This window comes from Ipomoea nil, unplaced genomic scaffold (genome assembly GCF_001879475.1).
Source record: "Ipomoea nil cultivar Tokyo-kokei standard unplaced genomic scaffold, Asagao_1.1 scaffold1936, whole genome shotgun sequence".
NCBI lineage: Eukaryota > Viridiplantae > Streptophyta > Magnoliopsida > Solanales > Convolvulaceae > Ipomoea > Ipomoea nil.
Genome location: NW_017618364.1, coordinates 230,034 through 255,617, shown reverse-complemented (window position 1 = coordinate 255,617; position 25,584 = coordinate 230,034). Strand labels below are relative to the sequence as shown.

At 35.2% G+C, this 25,584-nt stretch overlaps 1 protein-coding gene and 2 pseudogenes across 1 annotated transcript in view; all 3 read right to left on the bottom strand.

Annotated features, from left to right (window-relative positions):
- LOC109146648 (putative late blight resistance protein homolog R1C-3) overlaps positions 1–549 on the bottom strand; it is a 49,660-nt gene extending 49,111 nt beyond the window's left edge. Inside the window, exons 1-2 of the mRNA XM_019294301.1 lie at positions 510–549; positions 261–388 (exon numbers count right to left, since the gene is read on the bottom strand). The gene's annotated coding sequence lies outside the window, so the exon portion shown is untranslated. The remainder of the gene's footprint in view (positions 1–260; positions 389–509) is intronic.
- LOC109146647 lies at positions 148–9,098 on the bottom strand (annotated as a pseudogene).
- Positions 9,099–18,957: 9,859 nt separating this feature from the next.
- On the bottom strand, positions 18,958–23,433 carry LOC109146646 (annotated as a pseudogene).
- Between the last annotated feature and the right edge of the window lie 2,151 nt (positions 23,434–25,584).

Sequence of the window (25,584 nt, the reverse complement as noted above, 5' to 3'; positions counted from 1 at the left end):
CCATCTTTAACAATGAATACACACTAAAATCCCAATAAACAGAAAGTTTGATAGTAATGAGCACTTAATTATGTGATGAGATCCCTACTCAAATGTGGGAGTGCATGGGAGCAGTCTATTTACACATAATGTTTTATGGGAACTTGATCACTTATTCCATGGATCCTTAAAAACACAGAACATAAATGTCTCAAATGACAAACACAAACCTTATAAGTTATAATACTTGAAAGGTTTGAAGTCACTGAAGCACAAAGTACCAAACCAGAAGTGGAAGTTTCATGTCTTTCCTTGATGCAGAATATCATCTGTAGCAGATTGACTGAGCTCATCAATTTGAAGAGAAACCATTCAAGAAATCCAGTTTGCAGAGCCTGTTACAAGTACCCTGACAAAAATAAAGAAGAAAGAAATTACAGAAACCATCATTTGGGTGAAAAGGGATGTGCAACGGAAAACAGAAGAGAAGAGATGAGTATAGATAATAGAGAAGTATCTATTTTACTTACACTTTCCTAGTTCCAGATCAGAACAGGGCCGGATTTTGGGCTGTGCAAAATGTCCAAGAGCACATAACCTCAATTTTTAAAGGGTCCAATATTTAATTATGACAACTATTTAAGAAATTAAAAAAAAAATTCCAATTAATTTTGAAATTCATCCGTTTTTTCCATCACTCCTCTCTCCTAATAATTACGACCTTATTAATTGAACATACTGCATTGCAAAACCGTTTTGTTTCCCAACAACACAGATGATGTCTCAAGTCCTGAATATGCAGAGATAACCTGAAACTTGTACCATTTACCAGTTCACCACCAATACTGCTTGAGAAATTGATTCTTCCCACCTTAACAGATCATTCTACTTGCATTCCTAGCAGCAACCCAACAGGTAGCCATTATTCAAGTAGTTTCAAGATTTTTTTTTTTTTTTTTTTTTTTTTTTTTTTGGATTTTGGAGATAGTAGGTTAGTAAAATTCTTATGGTTTGGTTTTAAAATTTGCTACCGGGCCACAAAAATCCAAAAAATGGCGAATCAGAATTCAGTACGCGAACATTTAGGTTCTCTTTTCCCAGTACCTCCATGCCTTCCCGAATTTTCTTGACTGAGCGAACGACAGGGCTGTTGCATTGATCAATTTCAATTACTTGTAGAGTAATAATATCTTGGAAATCAGATGGCACCTCTTCAAGACGCCTGCATTTTGCCAAAACCAGTCGCTCAAGTTTGGGAAAAGATTCAGCAGTGGCATTCCATCTCACAATCCTAGATTCACATATTCTCAAGAACTTGAGTTTGCGAAAGTTCCCTTCCTCCACATCCCATTGCGCACCATCAAATGCTGAGAACAGTTCAAGAGACTCAAGACGGGGCAGCTTGGCAATTACTGAAATGCTATCCCATGGCAGGCGAAACTTGTGGAGTGTCAATTCCTTGAGACTTGGTGGAAAGTCAAATGCAGAGAGAATTGGTGCATTCAGATTGTCACTGCCGTAACATGCTTCCAGAGATTCAAGTTGATCAAGAAATCCCAACTCAGGGAATCTATAGCAATTCCTATACCATGACATTGAAAATCTGCATCTAAGTTTTTTGAGATGAGGAAGCTTCCTCAACAGTTGCTCATCCATGCGTGAGGTGAATAGGACCGGGATGGAAACGGTTTGGAGATTTAAAGGCTTTGTGGGTATACGAAAAGAATTTCTCATGTCGAGGCACCAATGACAATAGTGATCTATATGCAAATGTCTCAAACCCTCTAAATTCCAAATCATGAATGGTAAATGCAAATCCTTATTTGATTTCACCTTGAATGTTTCTAGATGGTGAAGATGCTCTAGAGATGGCTGTGGAACTGAACCCCAACCTCTTAGACAAACAGCAAGGTACCTTAAACAAAGGAGAAACTCCACCATGGACAAAAATGATTTGCCCACAAATACGGACTCCAAGTCCAGTACTCTCACAAGTTTGAATGTGCTAGCTACCCATAAACCAGAGGAAGGATCCACATCCCATGAAAAGAGGTTAGGATTATCTGATGAAAAGCAAAAAAGCGTGCCAAGACTAGGATTAAGTGACATAGCTGAATCAGGAGAAAGATATTTATCATTCCTTATAAGCAGTAGAAGTCAATTCCGAATGTGGACTGGATTGTTCACTGTCTGTTTGCATCAAGAATTTATCTTTCTTGGCTTTTGTCAGACAAAAGCTACCTACCAGATCATGAATACGGCATGTTCTGACACTGCCATTGTATCCCCTGGTGGAAACCATTATTAGGTTACTACCAATTAGGTGATTCAGGTAGTCCTCTGCTTCATCCTCCGGCACCTTCTTTTCTATTTGTTTCACAAACTCTTCAGCCATCCACAGCTGTATCAATTTGGAGACTGGAATTTCATAGTCCTCTGGGAATGCCCCAAAGTAAAGAAGGCATGGCTTTAAATGCTCAGGTAAATGCTTGTAACTCAATGCTATTACATCCATGCTCCGAGATTCATCTCCCCTGATATGTGAGCTTAAACTTTGAAGAAATTCATTCCACGAGAAGTATTTTTCTTCAATCTTTTTTTGTAGAATACCAGCTACCAAAACAACCACCAAAGGTACTCCACCACATCTTTCTGCTATCTGTCTCCCAAATTCCTTTAACTCTGGATGCCCAACATTCTCTTTAGATAGCTTTAACTGTAGTAAATCTTGGCTCTCTTTAGTAGTGAAAAAACGAAGACAATGGGGATCAGCACCAGACCTGGCATATTTTCCAACACCATATTCTCTACTTGTTAAGATGAATCTGCTTCCTTCTGCGCCCAAGGGAAAAGCTCTACTTAACTCATCCCATGCTTCTTTTCTCCAAACATCATCCAAGACAATGAGGTATCTTTGTCCTAGCAGTTTCTTGCGTAGCTTCTCAGCTATGTTGTCATCCCAGCTTTTACTGCCTTTGCATTTCTTATTTAAGCTTATGAGCAACGTTTCAACTATATCATTTAAGCTTTTGAATAATGTTTCCAGCATTTCTTTCCAACTATCATTCTCTTGGCACTTTTCATTTATGTTTTTGAACAACACCTCAGCTAGATCCTGTAGGCTTTTGAACAACTTCCGAACTTCATCATCTGTTCTCCTAATGTCTTTTTTGTCTACAATTTTGCTTTGGCTTATCGCACTTGTTATTTCTTCCCACATCTGAATGTCTTTGTGCCTTTCCACTCGGAATTTGGGAGACATTTCAGTGGCATCATCTCTGACATTATTGTCTTCAAAATTCACAATTAAGCTTTCATACAACGGCTTAGCAATATCATCCCAATTCTTGGTGTTTTCACACTTCTCCATTATGCTTCCGTGCAGTGTACTAGATATCTTTTTCCAGCTGTTATCATCTTCGCTTATTTTTATTAAACTTTCATACAACACTTCAGTCGTATCATCCCTAATCTTGTGGCCTTTACACTTCCCCCGTAGGGCCCTGCGTAGTGCTTCAGCAGTATCAACCCAGCTTTGCTCATCTTTGCACTTTTTCTTTAAAATTTCAAGCAGCACTTCATCTGTATCATCCTCACTCATAACGTCTGCAACTTGACTAAAAATTTCATGGAATACACGCTTCTTATCATATTCATGAGAGACACAGCACCATGCCCGAAAATGAAACCAATCAATAACAGGTTTATGGCAAAACACCTTTCTGGCCAGAGTTGTCTTCCCGAGCCCAGCCATACCAGTAATCGATATAACATCTAGCTCTTTTGGTCCTCTAATCAGCAGGCGTGTTATGTTTTCAGTTTCATCCTCAAATCCCACCACAATTTCATCAAAACCGGGAGACGTTGGGATGTCAGGCATTGTCCCAGTGAGTTCAAAACCCTTTCTTTTAATGAGCTTAGTTTCTCCTATTACATCATGTATGATATCAGGTTATGATAAAAAGAATGAACATTTAACCTCAAAAAGTATATGGCATACCTAACTAATACTTCTTAAAACAAGAAAACCAATGAACTATACTGAATCACTGATTGTTGACAGGAAAATGACTATTTAAACAACTTCTGCACAACGTGACTTCACAACTTAATGTGTATCTTGTATCATCCAGAGCAATATAGAATTTAATTCAAAGTGGATAAAATAATGCCTCTTTTCTGCTATCTAATCACATCTTGCAACTTTTAGCTGTAATGCATCAATGTGGATGAAGAGTAGTTATATAACAGGAAACAAACAGTACAGTATTGTGTGGAACATCTAATGCAAAAATGAGTAATTGTATGTTCTATTGGGGACAATAGTTGAAGTAAATCCAAACAAACAACAGATAATAGTTGAAGAAATGGCAGGGAGGTTTAGCCCTTGAGGTTGTTGAAAGCTTTCTGTCACTCATGGGTCGCCAATTAATATAAAGAATCATGACACTATCACAATCGATTTAAACGAGCATAAATTTTGATGGCAAGTTATGTGTCCAAGTAGCATTTCTTAATTCACCAATTATCATAGGAGCAAATGATCTTTAAGGGTGGGATTTGAATATGCACCTTAAATTTGGTTCAGATATATAGATAATTCTTTAAAGCTAACAGACTTCATATAAGCATTTTACTGTCAAAATCCTCAAGAAAATAAGAGATTAAAGGAAATTCTAGAGCTTGCCAAAATCTCTTCTCTATAAAAGTCAAGAAAGAGTCACTAATATTAAACACACATTGTTTTCTGTTACGACAAGTTTAATTTCTAAAGTCGGAGGTGTTTTGTTTACTACTTTCAAAGCTAAGAATAGAAATGAAAATTGATTTTGGATTTTTAACCTCTAAGGTTAAGAGTGGAAAAAGGAAGGGAAAAGGTTTATCATTTCCATAATTCCATCCCTTTTCCTCAACTCTTCATTATTATTATGGGAGTTTCTTCAATGTTTTTCCTAAAAAAAGTGAAAAATAAGGGCATTTTTATCACATTTCACTCTGTTCTTTCTTTTTCCAATCTAGTTGACATCACCATTGTATTTGACAATATTTAAATTATTCAACCTTGTAGAAGCAGATGAAAAACACTAATTCATTGATTGGAACAACAAGCATAACAGATTTGAAAGAAAAACTTTGTGCAGAAGTTTGGAGACTAAAGGCTAGGGCTCACCTTAATCCCACAGCGGGCAGCCCCTCCTACTTTGATAGCTAGCTTGCATGTTGATGCTGGCTTATTACTGCAAATTAAGACAAGGTAAAGACATCCATTGGGCTTGATATATATACACGCACACACACATATATATAGAGAGAGAGAGAAAGAGAGCTTATATTTTCTTGAGAGTTGAGACAGACACACAGAGAGAGGGAGGGGGGAAGCATATGCAGAACAAAGGAGACTGCTTGGGTCTTTCAAATGGATGGGTTACCAATAAACGAAAAGAAACAATAAAATATGTAAAATATCACATATGCCACCCTTTGGGAAACTATTTATTTCATAACTAACAAGGTTTTGTCTGGAGTGTGGGACCTACTTCAGGTGCCAGCTGGAAACCAAGAGTTGACTATAATGAATTGGATCTGACCAATTCAGAAATACTATATTATGAGTTTGAGTGATTTTAATGACTGTAAGTCTGTAAATCTGTAATGGGATATATATATATATACATATACATACATATATATATATATATATATATATATATATATATATATATATATATATATATATATATGTGTGTGTGTGTGTGTATGATCCAAACAGAAATCATAAACTCAAATTCCACTGTTAGAATATAAATAAAATTATATGATATATTAAAATAGAACTATCTGTATTAAAGTTTTAGTTAAAATTGAAATATCTTGCAATCAGAGTTTGTCTGAGTTATTACATAATGTACACAGTAGAATTGGAATAAAAATAGCATTTCCAGTGAGCCTGATCACTGAATCCTTAATAAACACAAATACAAAAGTCTCAAATGACACAAACACAAGTACACAACATTAATATTATCACCTTGGAAAGGTCCAAAGTTAAGAACCACAAATGGAAGTTGCACTGTCTTTCCGTGATGCAGAACATCATCAGTAGTAGACAAACTGGGCATCTCAGCAAGCCAGGCCCATCCAGGTGAAAAAGAAGTGCAAAAAAATAAAAATAGAGAAGAGATGCAGATCAATGATGGTGAAGTGGCATTGATGTATATTATCACCTTGAATGCAGAATGGATTTGGTGAATTGAAGTCGCCACTTTTACATTTAGAAATCGTACCCTATCAAAAATAACAAGTAAATAATCTCCATTAATCATGTGAATAGGTAAAAGAGAAGTAATGTTGAAGAGTTCATTTGACTTACATTTTTTTGGTTCAGAATCAGAATTCCAAACACGGGCACTGAGCTGTTCGTTTCCCATTTCCTTTTGCTCTTTCTGAATTTCCCTGACTGAACTGGCTAAAGGGCGGTTGCACTGGTTCACTTCTATTTCTTTTAGTGTATAAATATCTGCGAAGCTCAAAGGTACCCCTTCAAGGTACCTGCAGTCCACCAAAACTAGTTGCTCAAGCCTAGGAAAGGAATCAGCAGTGGCCTTCCATCGTGCAATCCTGATGTTGCGTAATTTCAAGAATTTGTGATCTCCCACATTCCATTCTTCTCCCTCAAATGCTTGGTGTAGTTCAAGAGCCTCAAGATCACCAGATCATGAATGCAGCATGTTCTGACATTGCCATTGTATCCCCTACTTGAAACAATTACTAAGTTGCTTCTAATTAGATAATTCAGGTACTCCTCAGCTTCATCCTCTAATCTCTTGTTTTTCTGTTTCACGAATCCTTCAGCCATCCAAAGCTGTATCAATTTGGAAACTGGAATTTCATGGTCCTCTGGGAATGCACCAAAGTAAAGAAAGCATAGTTTTAAATGCTCAGGCAAATGCTTGTAACTTAATTCTATAATGTCCCAGCTCCGAGTTTCATCTTTCTCAATGTGTGAGCCTAAGCGTCCAACAAAGTCCAGCCACTGAGATGCCCTCTCTTCAACCCTTCCTAGAAGACCAGCCACCAAAACAATGACTAAAGGTAGTCCCCCACATTTTTTGGCTATCTGTCTTCCAACATCCACCAACTCTTGAGGGCATGACCTCCCTTTAAATAGCTTCATCTGCAGCAGCTGCCAGCTCTCTTCTAGAGTGAAAAAGGGAATAGACTGAGGCTCAGTATAATTAATCTTGGCATATGATGCAACTTGATCTTCTCTAGTTGTTAAGTGATTCTGCTTCTATTTCTACCCTTGGGCAAAGCTCTACTTAACTCATCCCATGCTTTAGTTGTCCAAATATCATCCGAGACAATGAGGTATCTCTTTCCTATTAGGAATCTTCTCAGCTTTTCAGCTATATCGTCCTCTCTCATCTGGTTCTTGCACCCAATAACTTGACTGTAAATATTGTGCATCAAGTCTTTCAGGTCATATTCTTGACACACACAGCACCATGCACGGACATGAAAGTGACTGGCGACAGTATCTAGACAATATACTTTGTTGGCCAGGGTTGTCTTACCAAGCCCGGGCATTCCAGTAATTGATATAACATCTAATTCCTTTGGTCCTGTGGTAAGTTGGTCTATTATAGTTTGTGTTTCCTTCTCAAAACCCACCACTAAATTGTCAGGACTGCCAGGAGTTGGGATATCAGGCATCCTCCCACGAAGCTTTGTAACCTCAGTCTTGATAAGCTTAATCTCTCTTATCACATCATTTAAATTCAGATGATGGCACAAGCAATCATCATTAAGCCTCAGGAAGTGGATTACATATTCTGCATCGTAAGCCAACCCTACAGCACGAGCTTGAAGATTAGCAAGAGATTCATGTTCATTCCTTTTGAAAAATGAATTCAAAAAGGCAAGCTCCTTCTGTATTATCCCAATTTGATGTTCCACAGAAGCAAGTGAATTATCCATGGAGTTCATAAGACTGTTCAAGCTGTGCAGCAGATTATATTCTGAATGGGGAACAATCTATCAGTTACAGGTTTGTCAGTATCTCCGAGATGAATCTCTTCAATCTGTTTACGACTGGATTCAATCTTCTCCAAAATGTCAGAAGTTGCAAGCTGCATGTCACCTTCTTTGGCTCCATTAATTGTGTTATCCTTGATCTTGTGAACAAAAAATCTTGCCTCATTGACAATAGATGCGATGCATGCTAAGACATCTTTTGATGGCACAAACTCCGAAAGATAACTTTTTAAGATGTCTATCTCTTTTAGAATTTGAGCATTCATAGGAACATCTGAACTGGCCATGCTGTTCTGTAGCTCAGATAGATTGCCCCAGAGAAATTTGGCAAAGATATCTGGCTGTTTAATCTTGGCTGAAATTTCTGAATTTGACCACAGTGAAGCTCTTGTGGCATTCAAGAAAATCTCTTGCAGCTCCAGCTCAATAAGCTCAATCTCACATATAAGGCGAAATGATTTCTTTATATCGATGCAGTCTATGTTGAATTCAGCCCAAAAGGTAAAACAAAGATGTGCAATTTCAAAAGCCATGGTCCGCACCTGTGTAGACAGATACTCTAGTTTCTCATGTACAATCCTGCCTCTTGTTTTGCAGAAGTGGAAATCTCTGAGAAGTCTCAGCTTATTCTTGAGGACAACAACTTGGTCCAAAGTAAGTTGTGTAATGAAATCAGCATGTGATATATAGTTCAGAATCTCTATGTGAGAATCCATGAATTCCAACAGATATCCATCACACATGTTTGTCCCTAGACACGAAATCTGATATGATAACTTTGGACGTCTGAAATGAGTTTCATCCCCAATACATTGGTTCACATATTTTGCAAGAAAAATCAGGTTAGAATCAGATGTTTTCTTGCCAAGTGAGTGAAGAATCTGACCTTCCACAAATCTGATATGATTGTCCGTGATCTTGTCCAAGTGAGGGGACAAATCAAAATGTGGATACTTGAAGTAATAAAAGCCAATGATTCTTAGCTCCATTTTAAGCATCTCAATTTCATTGTCACTTTCTAGGCTTTCAAGACGACTGAGAAGTTTCTCTATGCTTTCGAGCAACCCTACTCTCATTCGAGCCATGTTCCTAGCCCTGCATCAAAGACCAAATTTCAGCTATATGGCACAGAGATTTTGACATAAATTAAGATGTTGACACTAATGAAACAAACATTATTGGCTCGAGAATCCAAATATAGCTGTTCCATTTTAACAGCCTATATATATTTATCATACTTGTATCAATTCCAACTGCCATGACTTCTCTATGTCGTCATGGAGTCTGATCATACTTTTGTCAAACGCATCAAGACAAAAAGGCAAGACCGAAAGGATCACACATATGTCATCAATCATTTGTAATATCACACTCATGTAATTCAACTAAACAAACAATTCAAACCTTGTGAATACAATAGCAACCATTGAAAGAGATCCTTAAATGAGACCAAACAATGCTCCACACCATATCAGTCTATCTAAATGGGACTGTAGGATACTAGAGGTCAAGGTAAAAACTGATTTCAAGCTCTTGCGATCGATACAACAATTATAACACTTAATCAACCAAAGTGACAAAACATCTATACACTCGAACTCAAAATTATTTTGGATGAAATTTAAAGTCGATCAGAAATGCCTCCATACATTAATCTAGACTAGAGTATATCTCATTGGCTCAAACTAATCTTACCTTATAATAAAACAAATGAATGGAGACTAATGAGTACAAAAAAATTTAAAGAAAAAATAAGTTGGGAAGTAGTATGGAAAAGACTCACCTCAGTTCAACCTCTCGGAGATTTTGTAGCTTTCAATTGATGGTGATCTTAATTACCAGTTTGAAGAGAGCTGAGTGTTTTATCATATCAATCATGGATTCATGGGGAAAATTGTGGTTAAAGCTAGCAACCAACGTGTTTGATAGAAGTTTTATTAGAAGACAATGATAGAGAGAGCACCTGCAGATGAAGGAATGCTACTTCTCTCAACTCTAAAATCACTTCAACAATGGAGAAACGCAGCCATTTCTCTCACTTCAGTAACAATCAGTTTAGACTTTTGAATAGGTATTAGTCTCCCATGAGAAATTAAGAACTAGCTGAGTGTTTTGGTTGGAGGAACATATGATTAGGTGGGGAATGAATTACACTTTCACAGAGATGAATAATGTGGTTTACACCCAAAAAAAAGAAAAAAAAAAAAGATGAATAATGTGAGAATAAAATGGTAATTTAAATTTTAATTTAGTTTGCAAGATTAGAATTATTGAGATTTTCAATTCCATGGTTCATACTTATTATTATTATTAGTATTTTTTATGCGCGCAATGCGCAAAAAATAAGTGCTCAATATTAATACTTTATATTAAAATTTTAAATTTATTTAGATTTTAGATATTTAAATTATTGTAAATAATAATAATGTGAAACATTTTTATAAATTTTATATTTATATTTTATAAATTAACTAACATACAATTCTAATATATAATGTGTATATTATTATTATTATTATTATTATTGAAAAAGATAAGAAAATATATGGTGGATGCATATGCATGATAACAATAGTGGAAAAGATAACGGATGTTATAGCGGTAGGGATATGTTCGTCCAAAATATTGTAAAGTACAACTTTTATAGCATAATGTATAAAAATACTTAACGAAAAAAGGGATATAAATGAAGAGCATAACCTTCATTCACACTTATTATGCTTTTAGATTATTATTATTATTATTATTATTATTATTATTGTTATTATTATTAAATGATCAAATTCAAATTTTGCTTTTGAACATTTATATAACACGTTGTAAATAAATTCTAAAATTGCATAACGAAAGTAATAAAATAGATAAAAAAAAAAAAAAAAAAAGTTTGGACAAAACATATTTGATTGAGATTTGTTTATTGATTGATGTTCTGTGGAGGGTAGAAGAAGACACGCAATTGTCCAAAGAGAGATCAAACATTAATTTTAAGTTTTTTTTTTTTTTTTTAAAAAAATGTAATTTTATTTCAAAGTTATTTTTTATCTTCCTGAAATCCATGGAAATGAAATACCAAGGGGGACATAGGACTCTAATTCCATGAAAATGAGGGAATTTCAATTCCTCAAAGTTACAATTCTCTCCGACCAAACGAAAGAATTTGCTTGCCTTCGGAATTATGTGAAATTAGATGGGAATGGAATTGTAATTTTCTCCAACCAAATGCTCTGTAGTAGCACCGTGTAATCCCATCCATTCGTATGGAATGATCAAGGAATGAAACTAAGAAACATGAGAAAATGCAGTGATATTTTTATAATTACCATGGTGCATTTATAAACACTTAACACTGTATTTGTGGGTAATTAATAGTACACACATGAAAAAAAAAAACTTGTGTAAGACCGTCTCACGAATCATTATTAAAAAATAAAGTGTTTATTACTTATATGATAACGTGTAACACTTTTTATAAAATGTAATATTTTTACATTTTGATTTAAAAGTATTTTATTTTTCCTTAAAAGTATTTTAAAAGGACCCAAGTTCTCTAGCTGCGAGGGTGTACAAGGCTCGGTATTACTCAACAACCTCCTTTATTGATGCAATTGTAGGAAATTGCCTAAGTTTTTGCTGGCAGAGTACTATGGCCGCACATGATATGGTCTGCTCTGGTGTTCAGAGGAGGATTGGAAATGGCGCAACAACACTAATTTGGGACCACCCGTGGTTACCTGATGATCCTAGCCCTTTGGTGCAAACCATTATGCCTGAGGAGTTACGAGAGGCTTTAGTGGTACGCCTAATTGATCAACATACTAATTAATACATGGGATCCTCATATTTTATCAGATTTGTTTGATCCAGATGATGTGGCTGGTATATCTAGGATCCCGGTTAGCCCGGATTATGAGGACTCGTGGTATTGGCTTAGTGATCCAAAAGGGTTATATACAGTTAAAAATGCTTACAGGAAGATTGTTCAAGATTTTGGCCTTAACCCTGGTGCTTTTGATAAATGGGTTACATTGTGGAATTTGAAGGTCCCCCGAAGTGGAACACTTTTTTGTAGAGAGCTTTGTGTGATATTCTCCCTACCACAAACAATTTACTTATAAAGAGAGTGGAAGTGGAACCGACATGCCCAATGTGTGGTTTAAGTCCTTACGTTCAAGTCCTGCGACTATCCTATCTTACGTCGGGATGGTTGTAGACCAGTGCCGGGCGACTTTAGCTTTGTTTAATCATTACTCTTTAAATATTATCTCTAGATCAATTAATTTACATGCTCATAATTTTCAAAAAAAAAAAATTACATGCTCATACTTTAGCTTCGATAGCTTTTAATCAGGATGACTCTATGTATTGGGACTTTGTCCCTTCTGACTCTATTGCTTCATTCATTCATTAATATATGCTAATGCTGTTGGTTTTCAAAAAAAAAAAAAAAAAAATTAATACAACTTATTTTGTAAGAAAATGTAAAATAGAAATTAACTAAAATCCTGGTAATATTGTTTCCATATTCAAAGCTCTCATGTACTAACGTAATACCCTATATAATCAATTTAAACAATTTATAATATAACAAATTCATATATATATATATATATATGCTACAACCTCACGGTCAAATCTATACTATAATTAAAAACAAAATTCTATTTACTTGATTTCCTGCCCAAACAATAGTAAATAGTAATAGTAATTTTTTTTTTTAAAAAAAGAATGAAAAAAGGAACATAAATATTTCACAATAATATTCTACATCATCAATTAAAAATGGAATGGAAATGAGGTAAATTGGAAAAAGAAATGAATATTAATAATTCACTGAAAATTAAAAATGAAAAAAAAAAAGGAATTGAAGTTAGGTTAACTGGAAAAAGAAATGAATATTAATAATTGACTGAAAATAAAAAATGATCCATAATTGACTAAAATGGAAAAGAAAATGGTCACTTTATTGCATTTTAATTTTTCACAATAATATTATACAATATAATACATCAAATCACAATTATGTCATAAATCTTTCACAATTTTAAACAATGAAATGAAAATTAAAAATGGAACAAAAATATTTTAATAATAATATTCTACATCATCAAGTAAAAGTAAATTAAAAATGAAAAGGGAATATTTAAATAATAATATTCTACATTATCAATAGTAAATACATATTTTAAACAATAGTAAAGGTAAATTAAAAATGCAACGAAAATTAAAAATGAAACGGAAATATTTCAATAATAATATTCTACATCATCAATTAAAAATGGAACGAAAATTGAGAAAAATATCACTGCATCTGATATTCTAATTGGCTAATTGACTAATTGACTGAAAATAAAAAAGAATAATTAGCTGAAAATGAATATGACATTACAAATTCACTGAAAAATATAACAAGAAATGAATACTAAGGGCTCGTTTGGTTCGCGGAAAATATTTTAAGGGAAGTGGAATTGGAATTCCATGTAAAAACAATTACTAGGAAGATGAATTTCATTGTTTGGTTGATGGAAAAAGAATTACTGGGAATACTAATTCTATTGTTTGCTTAGATTTGGAATTGTAAGAAATAATGAGTATAAAAACCTATATGCCCCTACAAATTAATAAAAGTAATATAATTAGAAAAGAAAGCAAGGGTAAAATAGGCAATCTATTCACTTTTTTCTTCCCATCTTCCACGGAAAACAAAATCCTTGGTCCAATCAAGGATTTTGTTTTCCTCAAATTTGAGGAATTCATTTTCCATTTGGAAAATGAATTCCATGAACCAAACACTAGAAAACAACATTTTCCTTCACTTTACAGGGCGTTTGGTTGAAGGGATTTTAAATTCCCTTCCCACTTAATTCCCACCTAATTCCAAAGGCCATTAAATTTCGTAATTTGGTTGGAGGGAATTGGAATTGCAATTCCCCCATTTTCATGGAATTAAAATCCCATGCCCCCTCCCCCCCCCCCCCCCCCCCCCCCCCGGGATTTTAGGAAGAAAAAAAATACTGATAATACAAAATTACCCTTCTCTTTTTTAACCTAAAATGAATGTCTGATCTTTCCTTTTAACAACAACAATGGGCATTTTGGACTTTATACTACTTATTCCCTTTCAATTCCCATGTATACCGAACATTGTAATTGAAATTCCCAGTAATTCTATTCCTGTCAACCAAACACTGGAATTTAAATTCCCACTTTATTCCCAGTAATTCAACTCCCATGGAATTAAAATTCACTTCCCACATAATCCCCCCCCCCCCCAACCAAACGCGCGGTTAAGGAAAATGTTTTCCTTTGGAAAACATTTTCCATGAACCAAACATCCCCTAATAGTTGACTGCAAATAAAAAAAATGATACATAATTGATTAATATGAAAAAAAATAAATGGATAGATCATTGCATTTTAATTAACAATGGAACGGAAACTAAAATTTGACGGGAATATTTCAATAATAATTCTACATCATAAATAGTAAATGCGTATTTTAAACAGTATTAAAGATAAATTAAAAATGGAACGGAAATATTTCAATAATATTATTATACATCATCAATTAAAAATGGAATGAAAATTAGGTAAAAATATCACTACATATGATATTTTAATTGACTAATTGACTAAAAATATAAAAGAATAATTTGCTGAAAATGAATTTGATAATACTAATTGACTTAAAATATAAAAGGATCACTAATTAACTAATACTCTACCATTATATATTTTCACCCGAGTCACCTATCCTGATGGACTGAATGTGTTTGCTCTATACGATGATGGACAGGATTGCGTTGCTACTACCAATGTTCTACAAAGAGGTTTCAATAATGTGTAAATACAGTCGTTGATATTATGTTTTTTAAATGACAAAATTGCTATATATCTAGACAAAAAAAATATATATTCCATACAAATGAATTAAGATAGCAATTCATTCCTATAACTGAGTTGCTAGAGAACGAACACATGCATTTGCCTAATTTAAAAAAAAAAAAAAAAACAATGATGAACAAAATCTCCAAAGTTACAGCACCATATGCGTATATCTACACATTAGCTATTAATTTGAGCAATTATTTGATCAAATTCAAACAATGATAACATCAAAACACATAAATAATCCAAACCATATCTTCAATTGGACTATATAATATTTGATGTTCTAATTTAAATAATTATATATTAATCCAAATATTTTAATATATTATAACAAATCCATTCCGTGCATCGCACGTGCGAAAATACTAGTTGATATAAAAAAAAAACCCCACCTTGTCCTAGACACGTTCACTATTTTTACACCTACAATTGTCCTTAGCCTATTTAGGGCATTTAATATAGAGTAAATACCCAAAATGGTCCATCGACTATAGCTAAATTCACAAATTGGTCCTCGACTTTCAATTTTAACCAATTAAGTCCTTAACTTTGCAATTTTGACACGATTTGGTCCTTCATCTATTTGACCGTTTGTTGACCGTGATCGATGATCTCCAGAAGAACCTTCAGCTCTCGTCAGAGCACGTGGAGGCCTCTAGGATGACGTTGCACTGGTTCGGAAACACGTCGTCTTCTTCGCTCTTGCATGAACTCAACTACATTGAATCCAAAGGGAGGATGAAGAAAGGCGACCGAATTTGATAGATTGCTTTCGACAGTGGATTCAAATGTAACAGTGCGGTCTGGAAATGCAATCGGAACCTTAAAAACCCGACGATAGACCATGAAATTACATATATATCCTCAAAAAGCACAGTCAACAAATGGTCAAATAGATGGAGGACCAAGTCGTGTCAAAATTGCAAAGTTAAGGACTTAATTGGTTGAAATTGAAAGTCAAGGACTAATTTGTGAATTTAGCTATAGTCGATGGACCATTTTGAGTATTTACTCTTTAATAGAGTTTTTTCCCATTTTGGTCCCTTGACTATCGCTCATTCTCAATTTTGCATTCTGACTTTTAATTGCACCCAATGTGATCCCTTGACTTTAAAAAATTACCCCAATTTGATCCTCCGTTACATTTTCCATCAACTAGCTGTTAAGTTCGGGGGTATTTTGGTCCATTCATCCGTTGTACGCCTTAGCTTCTTCTTTTTCCTTTTCTTTTTCAGTCTTGAATTTTGATTGAATGTGAACTATGGTTCCAAAATCTATATTCCAGAATCTTGATTCAATGTGAATTTCGACGCGTTTGTATAACTGCTCGAAGCTTGAGTACTTGGACCTCTCACAGAACTTCTTCGTGGGCCTCATTCCTTCGGACATTGACCGGCTCCGGAACCTCCGACACCTCAACCTCGGCGGCAATAATTTCACCGGCGGCGTCCCGCCTACGATCGGGAACATGACGGAGCTCCGATTTCTACATCTTTACTCCAATCTGTTCGATGGTACTTTCCCCGTCGAAATCTCCAAATTGTCGAATCTCGAGAGCCTGGGAATGGCGTTCAACAATTTCTTGCCGGCAGCCATCCCGCCGGAATTTGGTGAGCTTAAGAAGCTCAAGTTTATCTGGTGGCGGGCCGCGAATTTGATCAAAGAAATTCCTAGAAGCTTCAAGAATCTATCAAGCCTTGAGCATTTGGATTTGGCTTATAATAGTTTAGAAGGGTAAATCCCTAAGGGATTGTTCTTGCTCGCTAATCTCAGCGAGGTTTTCCTGTTCAAAAACGGGCTTTCGGGTCATATTCCGTCGGGTTTTACAGAATCTTCTAGATTGTCCGAGGTTGATTTGTCAATGAACAATCTGCTACATACTCTGCTCCATGGCTAATCTTTAAGAGGAAGAGCATTTCGTTTCCCTTCGGCTTTTCTAACCCGCAAAGGCCCAAACATCATAGGTGAGGGTCTCTGTTACTTTTCCCCCCAATCTATGTTTTCTCCCCAAGTCTTAGCTTCCTAATTTCGTTTTATTTACAAAATACTAAATTTACAGTTGAAGAATAGAAGTATTTTGGCTTTTGATTTGCGGCAGTCTGATTTGAATAGGGGTGGTGTGTCTTTTTCTATCAAGAAATGGTTGGAGAGGCTTAACATTTATGGAGGTGGTTTATCATATAAGCTGTGGATTTTTTCGGTTTGCATTTGGAGTTATGATTTTTTATTTGGAGTTTTTTCTGAACGTTAAACAATAGGAACACGATGGAGGGATGAACAACAGTTGATTTAGGCGTGTAGCAAATGAATGGACCAAAATACCCCTGAACTTAACAGCTGGTTGATGGAAAATGTAACGGTGGACTAAATTGGGATAATTTTTTAAAGTCAAGGGACCACATTGGGTACAATTAAAAGTCGGAATGCAAAATTGAGAATGAGCGATAGTCAAGGGACCAAAATGGGAAAAAACTCCTCTTTAATATAATATACGGTCTCCATGACCTAAGGACATCGTTCTATCATTTTATTATATACATTTTTATTCAGATTTAGTGATTCGGGTCCACCCCAAATAATTAAATTCAACAATGTGTTATCCACACAATTTCATTATTCATCTCATCTCATCTGAATAAAAATATGAAAGCTAAGCTAGCTGCTCTGCTAGCCTCAGTTACATACGTTATCATATCTATAATATATGCATGCACGTTACCTGGTAGGTGAAGGTTAGAATATAACGGCGGCGATGGCTGGAATACGACGGCAGCAATGGCTACTGAAGGAGGATGGTGAAGGAGATGAAGTTGATTGTAGGGATTTGTTGATTTGGGGAGGTCTGAAACCATGAGAGAAAGAACCAACGGAAAGAAAAAGAAAAAGAAAAAAAGTAAATTGGTAGAAATAAAAGTGAATAGACAACTCTTGTCAAAAATAGGGTGTTACCGGAAAAATTATCAAAAGGACCGAAAGTTCTTAAAAATGATACTCTAGGATATTAAATGGCAAAAATAATAGTTGAAACTAATTTTGAAATTTTCACAAAAGACAATAGACCTCTAGTGAAATTAACTTTGAAATAAGAGAGGTCTCATCGTCTCCGGCCTAAGATAAAGAAGAGTTCTTCGTCAGATAAATGGGTTTGCTGGAGTTTTTTATTTTTATTTTTAAATTAATTTTTTTTAAATTTAGTAACCGCCACATCAGCGGATACCAAGTCAACATGTCACTTTAAGTTCAATCGTATGATTTTGTAAACTTTTTTGAACGCAAAGACTAGATCTTTGCCTTACTGTGCACAAAGAGTCCATTCACCTTAAGAGATTGCTCATATGAAACTCGATCCCAAATCATTGTTCTCAAACTTCACCCCTGTGACCAACTGAGCTGCCCAGGCGGACAACATCCCTATTACCTACTCAAATGGGTGCAGTGTAAGTATGATGTATGATATATTTTGCTTGGTCTCTTCAGACTTCTCAACAGATTAATAAGGACCTCCTGCATTGGGGATTCTTAACTCTAAAAACAATGAATACAACACTTTTTTTTTGAAAGCAATAAATACAACACTTAATAATTGAATTTACACAAATAATGTTTCTGTGACCTTGATCACTTATTCCATGGATCCTTAAAAACACAGAACATGAATGTCTCAAATGACACAAACATTGTCCTTAAAAACACAGAACAGTAAATGTCTCAAATGACACAAACACAAACATTTATCCTTAAAAACACAGAACATAAATGTCTCAAATGACACAAACATTAATACTTGAAAGGTTTAAGGTCACTGAAGTACAATGTACCAAACCAGAAGTGGAAGTTTCATGTCTTTCCTTGATGCAGAATATCATCTGTAGCAGTAATCGACTGTGCTCATCAATTTGAAGAGAAACCATTCAAGAAATCCAGTTTTCAGAGCTTGTTACAAGTACACTGACCAAAATAAAGAAGAAAGGAATTACAGCAACCATCATTTGGGTGAAAGGGGATGTGCTATAGAAAAGAGAAGAGATGAGCATAGATAATGGAGAAGTCTTTATTTCACTTACAACTTTCTAGTTCCAGATCAGAATTCATTACGCGAACATTTATCTTGTTTCCCAGTCCCTCCATGCCTTCCTGAATTTTCTTGACTGAGCGAGCAACAGAGCTGTTGCATTGATCAATTTCAATTACTTCTAGAGTAGTAATATCTTGGAAATCAGATGGCACCTCTTCAAGACGCCAGCATTTTTCCAAAACCAGTCGCTTAAGGTTGGGAAAAGATTCAGCAGTGGCATTCCATCTCACAATCCTGGATTTGCATATTCTCAAGAACTTGAGTTTGCAGAATTTTCCTTCCTCAACATCCCATTGCTCACCATCAAATGCTGAGAACAGTTCAAGAGACTCAAGCCGGGTCAGGTTGGCAATTACTGAAATGCAATCCCATGGCAGGCGAAACTTGTGGAGTGTCAATTCCTTGAGATTTGGTGGAAAGTCAAATTCAGTGTGGATTGTTGCATTCATATGGTCATTGATGTCACATACTTCCAGAGATTCAAGTTGGTCAAGATATCCCAACTCAGGGAATCTATTGCAATTCTTATACCATTCCATTGAAAGTCTGCATCTGAGTTTTTTGAGATGAGGAAGCTTCCTCAACAGATGCTCCTCCCTGCGCGTGTTGAATAGGATCGGGAAGGAAAAGGTTTGGAGATTTAAAGGCTTTGGGGGTATACGGAAAGAATTTCTCATTTTGAGGCACCAATGACAATAGTGATCTATATGCAAATGTCTCAAACCCTCTAAATTCCAAATCATGAATGGTAAATGCAAATCCGCACTTGATTTCACCTTGATTGTTTCTAGATGGTGAAGACGCTCTAGAGATGGCTGTTCAACTGTATTCCGACCTTTTAGACAAATAGCAAGGTACCTTAAACAAAGGAGAAACTCCACCATGGACAAAAATGATGTGCCCACAAATACAGACTCCAAGTCCAGTACTCTCACAAGTTTGAATGTGCTAGCTACCCATAAACCAGAGGAAGGATCCACATCCCATGCAGAGAGGGAATGTGTGCCAAGGTTAGAATTATGTGATGAAAAGCACAGAAGCGTGCCAAGACTAGGATTAAGTGACATAGCTAAATCAGGAGAAAGATATTTATCATTCCTTTTAAGCAAACAAAACCGATCATAAGAAGTCAATTCCGAATGTGGACTGGTTTGTTCACTGTCTGTTTGCATCAAGAATTCATCTTTCTTGGCTTTTTTAAGACAAAAGCTACCTACCAGATCATGAATACGACATGTTTTGACACTGCCATTGTATCCCCTGGTGGAAACCATTATTAGGTTACTACCAATTAGATGATTCAGGTAGTCCTCTGCTTCATCCTCCGATACCTTCTTTTTTATTTGTTTCACAAACCCTTCAGCCATCCACAGCTGTATCAATTTGGAGACTGGAATTTCATAGTCCTCTGGGAATGCCCCAAAGTAAAGAAGGCATGGCTTTAAATGCTCAGGTAAATGATTGTAACTCAATGCTATTACATCCATGCTCCGAGATTCATCTCCCCTGATATGTGAGCTTAAACTTTGAAGAAATTCATTCCACGAGAAGTATTTTTCTTCAATCTTTTTTTTGTAGAATACCAGCTACCAAAACAACCACCAAAGGTACTCCACCACATCTTTCTGCAATCTGTCTCCCAAATTCCTTTAACTCTGGAGGGCCAACATTCTCTTTAGATAGCTTTAACTGCAGTAAATCTTGGCTCTCTTCAGTAGTGAAAAAACGAAGAGAATGGGGATCAGCACCAGACCTGGCATATTTTCCAACATCATATTCTCTACTTGTTAAGATGATTCTGCTTCCTTCTGTGCCCAAGGGAAAAGCTCTACTTAACTCATCCCATGCTTTTGTTTTCCAAACATCATCCAAGACAATGAGGTATCTTTGTCCTAGCAGTTTCTTGCGTAGCTTCTCAGCTATGTTGTCATCCCAGCTTTTACTGTCTTTGCATTTCTTATTTAAGCTTATGAGCAACGTTTCAACTATATCATTTAAGCTTTTGAATAATGTTTCCAGCATTTCTTTCCAACTATCATTCTCTTGGCACTTTTCATTTATGTTTTTGAACAACACCTCAGCTAGATCCTGTAGGCTTTTGAACAACTTCCGAACTTCATCATCTGTTCTCCTAATGTCTTTTTTGTCTACAATTTTGCTTTGGCTTATCGCACTTGTTATTTCTTCCCACATCTTAATGTCTTTGTGCCTTTCCACTCGGAATTTGGGAGACATTTCAGTGGCATCATCTCTGACATTATTGTCTTCAAAATTTACAATTAAGCTTTCATACAGCAGCTTAGCAATATCATCCCAATTCTTGGTGTTTTCGCACTTCCCCATTATGCTTTCGTGCAGTGTACTAGATATCTTTTTCCAGCTGTTATCATCTTCGCTCATTTTTATTAAACTTTCATACAACACTTCAGTCTTATCATCCCTAATCTTGTGGCCTTTACACTACCCCCGTAGGGCCATGCGTAGGGCTTCAGCAGTATCAACCCAGCTTTGCTCATCTTTGCACTTTTTCATTAAAATTTCAAGCACCACTTTATCTGTATCATCCTCACTCATACCGTCTGCAACTTGACTAAAAATTTCATGGAATACGTGGTTCTTGTCATATTCTAGAGAGACACAGCACCATGCCCGAAAATGAAACCAATCAATAACAGGTTTATGGCAAAACACCTTTCTGGCCAGAGTTGTCTTGCCGAGCCCAGCCATACCAGTAATCGATACAACATCTAGCTCTTTTGGTCCTCTAATCAGCTAGCCTGTTATTTTTTCGGTTTCATCCTCAAATCCCACCACAATTTCATCAAAACCGGGAGACGTTGGTATGTCAGGCATTGTCCCAGTGAGTTCAAAACCCTTTCTTTTAATGAGCTTAGTTTCTCCTATCACATCATGTATGATATCAGGTTATGATAAAAAGAATGAACATTTAACCTCAAAAAGTATATGGCATACCTAACTATTACTTCTTAAATCAAGAAAACCAATGAACAATACTGATTGTTGAAAGGAAAATGACTATTTATACAACTTCTGCACAACGTGACTTCACAACTTTTTAATTTTCACTGAGCACTTAATGTGTATCTTGTATCATCCAAAGTGGATTAAATAATGCCTCTTTTCTGCTATCTAATTGCATCTTGCAACTTTTTCTCAGATGCATCAATGCGGGTGAAGAGTAGTTATATAACAGGAAACAAACAGTACAGTACTGTGTTAACATCTAATGGAAAAATGAGTAATTTTATGTTCTAGTGGGGACAATAGTCGAAGGAAATCCAAACAGACAGCAGATAATAGTTGTTGAAAGCTTTCAATCACTCATGGGTTGCCAATTAATTTAAAGAATCATGAGACTTATCACAATCGATTCCAATAATGAGTATAAATTTTGATGGAAAGTTATGAGTCCAAGTAGCATTTTCTTAATTCACGAATTATCATGGGAGCAAATGATCTTTAAGGGTGGTATTTGAATATTATTGTATCATGATTTGTATGCACCTTAAATTTGGTTCAGATATATGCATAATTCTTTAAACCTAACAGACTTCGTATAAGCATTTTACTGTCAAAATCCTTGAGAAAAGAAAAAATTAAAGGAAATTCTAGAGCATGGCTTTGCCAGAATCTCTTCTGTATAAAAGTCAAGAAAGGTTCACTCACATTAAACAGCATTGTTGTCTGTTACTACAAGATCAACAATATTTCAACTAACAAATGTAGTTTCATTTCTAAAGTTGGAGGTGTTTTTGCTTACTACTTTCAAAGCTAAGAATAGAAATGAAAATTGATTAAGGATTTTTAACCTCTAAGGATAAGAGTGGAAAAAGGAAGGGAAAAGGTTTATCATTTCCATTATTCCAATCCTTTTCCTCGACTCTTCATTATTATTATGGGAGTTTCTTCAATGTTTACTCCTAAAAAAAGTTAAAATAAGGGCCTTTTTTTTTTTTTTTTTTATCACATTTCACTCTTTTCTTTCTTTTTCCAATCTAGTAGACATCACCACTGTATTTGACAATATGTAAATTATTCAACCTTGTAGAAGCAGATGGAAACACTAATAATTCATTGATTGGAGACTAACAGATTTGAAAGAAAAACTTTGTGCAGCAGTTTGGAGACTAAAGGGCTCACCTCAATCCCACAGCGGGCAGCCCCTCCTAGCTCCAAATTTGATAGCTAGCTTGCCTGTTGATGCTGGTTTATAACTGCAAATTAAGACAAGGTAAATACATCCATTGCGGTTGCTATATATATATATATATATATACACACACACACACACACACACACACACACACACACACATATATATATATATATATATATAGAGAGAGAGAGAGAGAGAGAGCTTACATTTTCTTGAGAGTTTAGACAGAGAGAGAGAGAGAGAGAGGGAAAGCATATGCAGAACAAAGGTGAGTGCTTGGCTCTTTCAAGTTTCAAATATATGGAAATATGTAACGGATCACATGACACATGTGCCACCCTTTGGGGAACTATTTATTTACATAGTTTATTTCATAACTAACAAGGTTTTGTCCGGATGTGGAGCTGCTTCAGGTGCCAGCTGGAAACTAAGAGTTGACTATGATGAACTGCATCTAAGTTAGATACTATATTATGAGTTTGAGTGATCTAATTAAAGATTTAAGTCTGTAGTGAGATATACTTTACAATATATATATAATCCAAACAGAAATCATAAACTCAAAGTCAACTGTTAGAATATAAATAATATGATAGTATGATATATTAAAATAGAACTATCTGTATTAAAGTTTTATTTCAAATTGAAATATCTTGCAATTAGAGTTTGTATGAGTTATTACATAATGTACACAGGACAATTAGAATAAAAATAGCATTTCATGTGAGCCTGATCACTGAATCCTTAATAAATACAAACACAAAAGTCTAAAATGACAAAAATACAACATTAAAAACCAGAAATGGAAGTTTCACTGTCCTTTGACGCAGAACATCATCAGTAGTAGAAAAACTGAGCTTATCAATTTGAACAGAAACCATTCAAGAAATCCACCTTTCACTGTCAATTACAAATGCACTGACAAAATAAAGAATGAGAGGTGTTGAGGTTTATTCACTCCACCCTAAAATATCCGGGTTTAATCTGCATTTTTGCTTAGCCAAATAAGTGAGTTTTGTGTTGATAATCAAAGTTTTGACTAAATAAACAAGAATTTTCATGAGTTCAATTCTTGTCATCAATCATCAAACTTATGAAATATTCCTAAGAAAAGCATTTTGTCTTCATAATTTTCGTTTTCCGATTAATATAAAGTAATACTACAAGGTTGGAACCACTTAATGTGACTGCCATATAAAGGAGAGGGTACATTTAATGTACCCCTCTAAAGGGAGAAGTCATGCTAGGCAGTTTTGCATCGTTAGACAGATCATTTAATATTTTATTTTAGATTTAGAAAGATGAATGAATGAAGAACAAGGTTACAAGGATTAGTATCAAATTATATATGAATGCATGCATAAATATGTAATTCAACTTAAATGAATAATTTTCATATTCATCTATGTTCCATCTTTAACAATGAATACACACTAAAACCCCAATAAACTAAAAGTTTGATAGTAATGAGCACTTAATTATGTGATGACATCCCTACTCAAATGTGGGAGTGCATGGGAGCAGTCTATTTACACGACTGAAAAATGCAATTTTAATGGTTTGGCTATGATACCATGTTGAATTTGGAAGATGGAATGACTTGGCAGATGGAGAATAACAACCACCCGCCAGTTAGGCAGAAGCAAGAATGAAGAATCAAGTAATGGAAAATGTATATAAGACTGAAAGATATAGAAAATATATGATTCTATATTATATCTGTTTGTTTCTAACAAAGAAACATAGTACATATATATATACAAACACATAACTGTAAGTACCTAGCCATGAACTGACACCTATTCATAAACAGACACAACCCTATATATAAACCTAACTCTTTATTTTTCAACAATAATGTTTTCTGGGGACTTGATCACTTATTCCATGGATCCTTAAAGACACAGAACATAAATGTCTCAAATGACACAAACACAAACATTATAATACTTGAAAGGTTGGTTCGAAGTCACTGAAGCACAAAGTACCAAACCAGAAGTGGAAGTTTCATGTCTTTCCTTAATGCAGAATATCATCTGTAACAGACTGACTGTGCTCATCAATTTGAAGAGAAACCATTCCAGAAATCCAGTTTTCAGAGCCTGATACAAGTACCCTGACAAAAATAAAGAAGAAAGGAATTACAGCAACCATCATTTGGGTGAAAGGGGATGTGATATGGAACAGAGAAGAGAAGAGATGAGCATAGATAATGGAGAAGTATCTATTTTACTTACACTTTCCTAGTCCTCCTAGTCCCAGAACAGGATTCAGTACGCAAACATTAGATTTGGCTTAATTTCTTCCTGATACTTCTTAACTGAGCAAGCGACAGAGCTGTTGCATTGATCAATTTCAATTACTTGTAGAGTAGTAATATCTTGGAAACCAGAAAATGGAGATGAGCATAGATAATGGAGAAGTATCTATT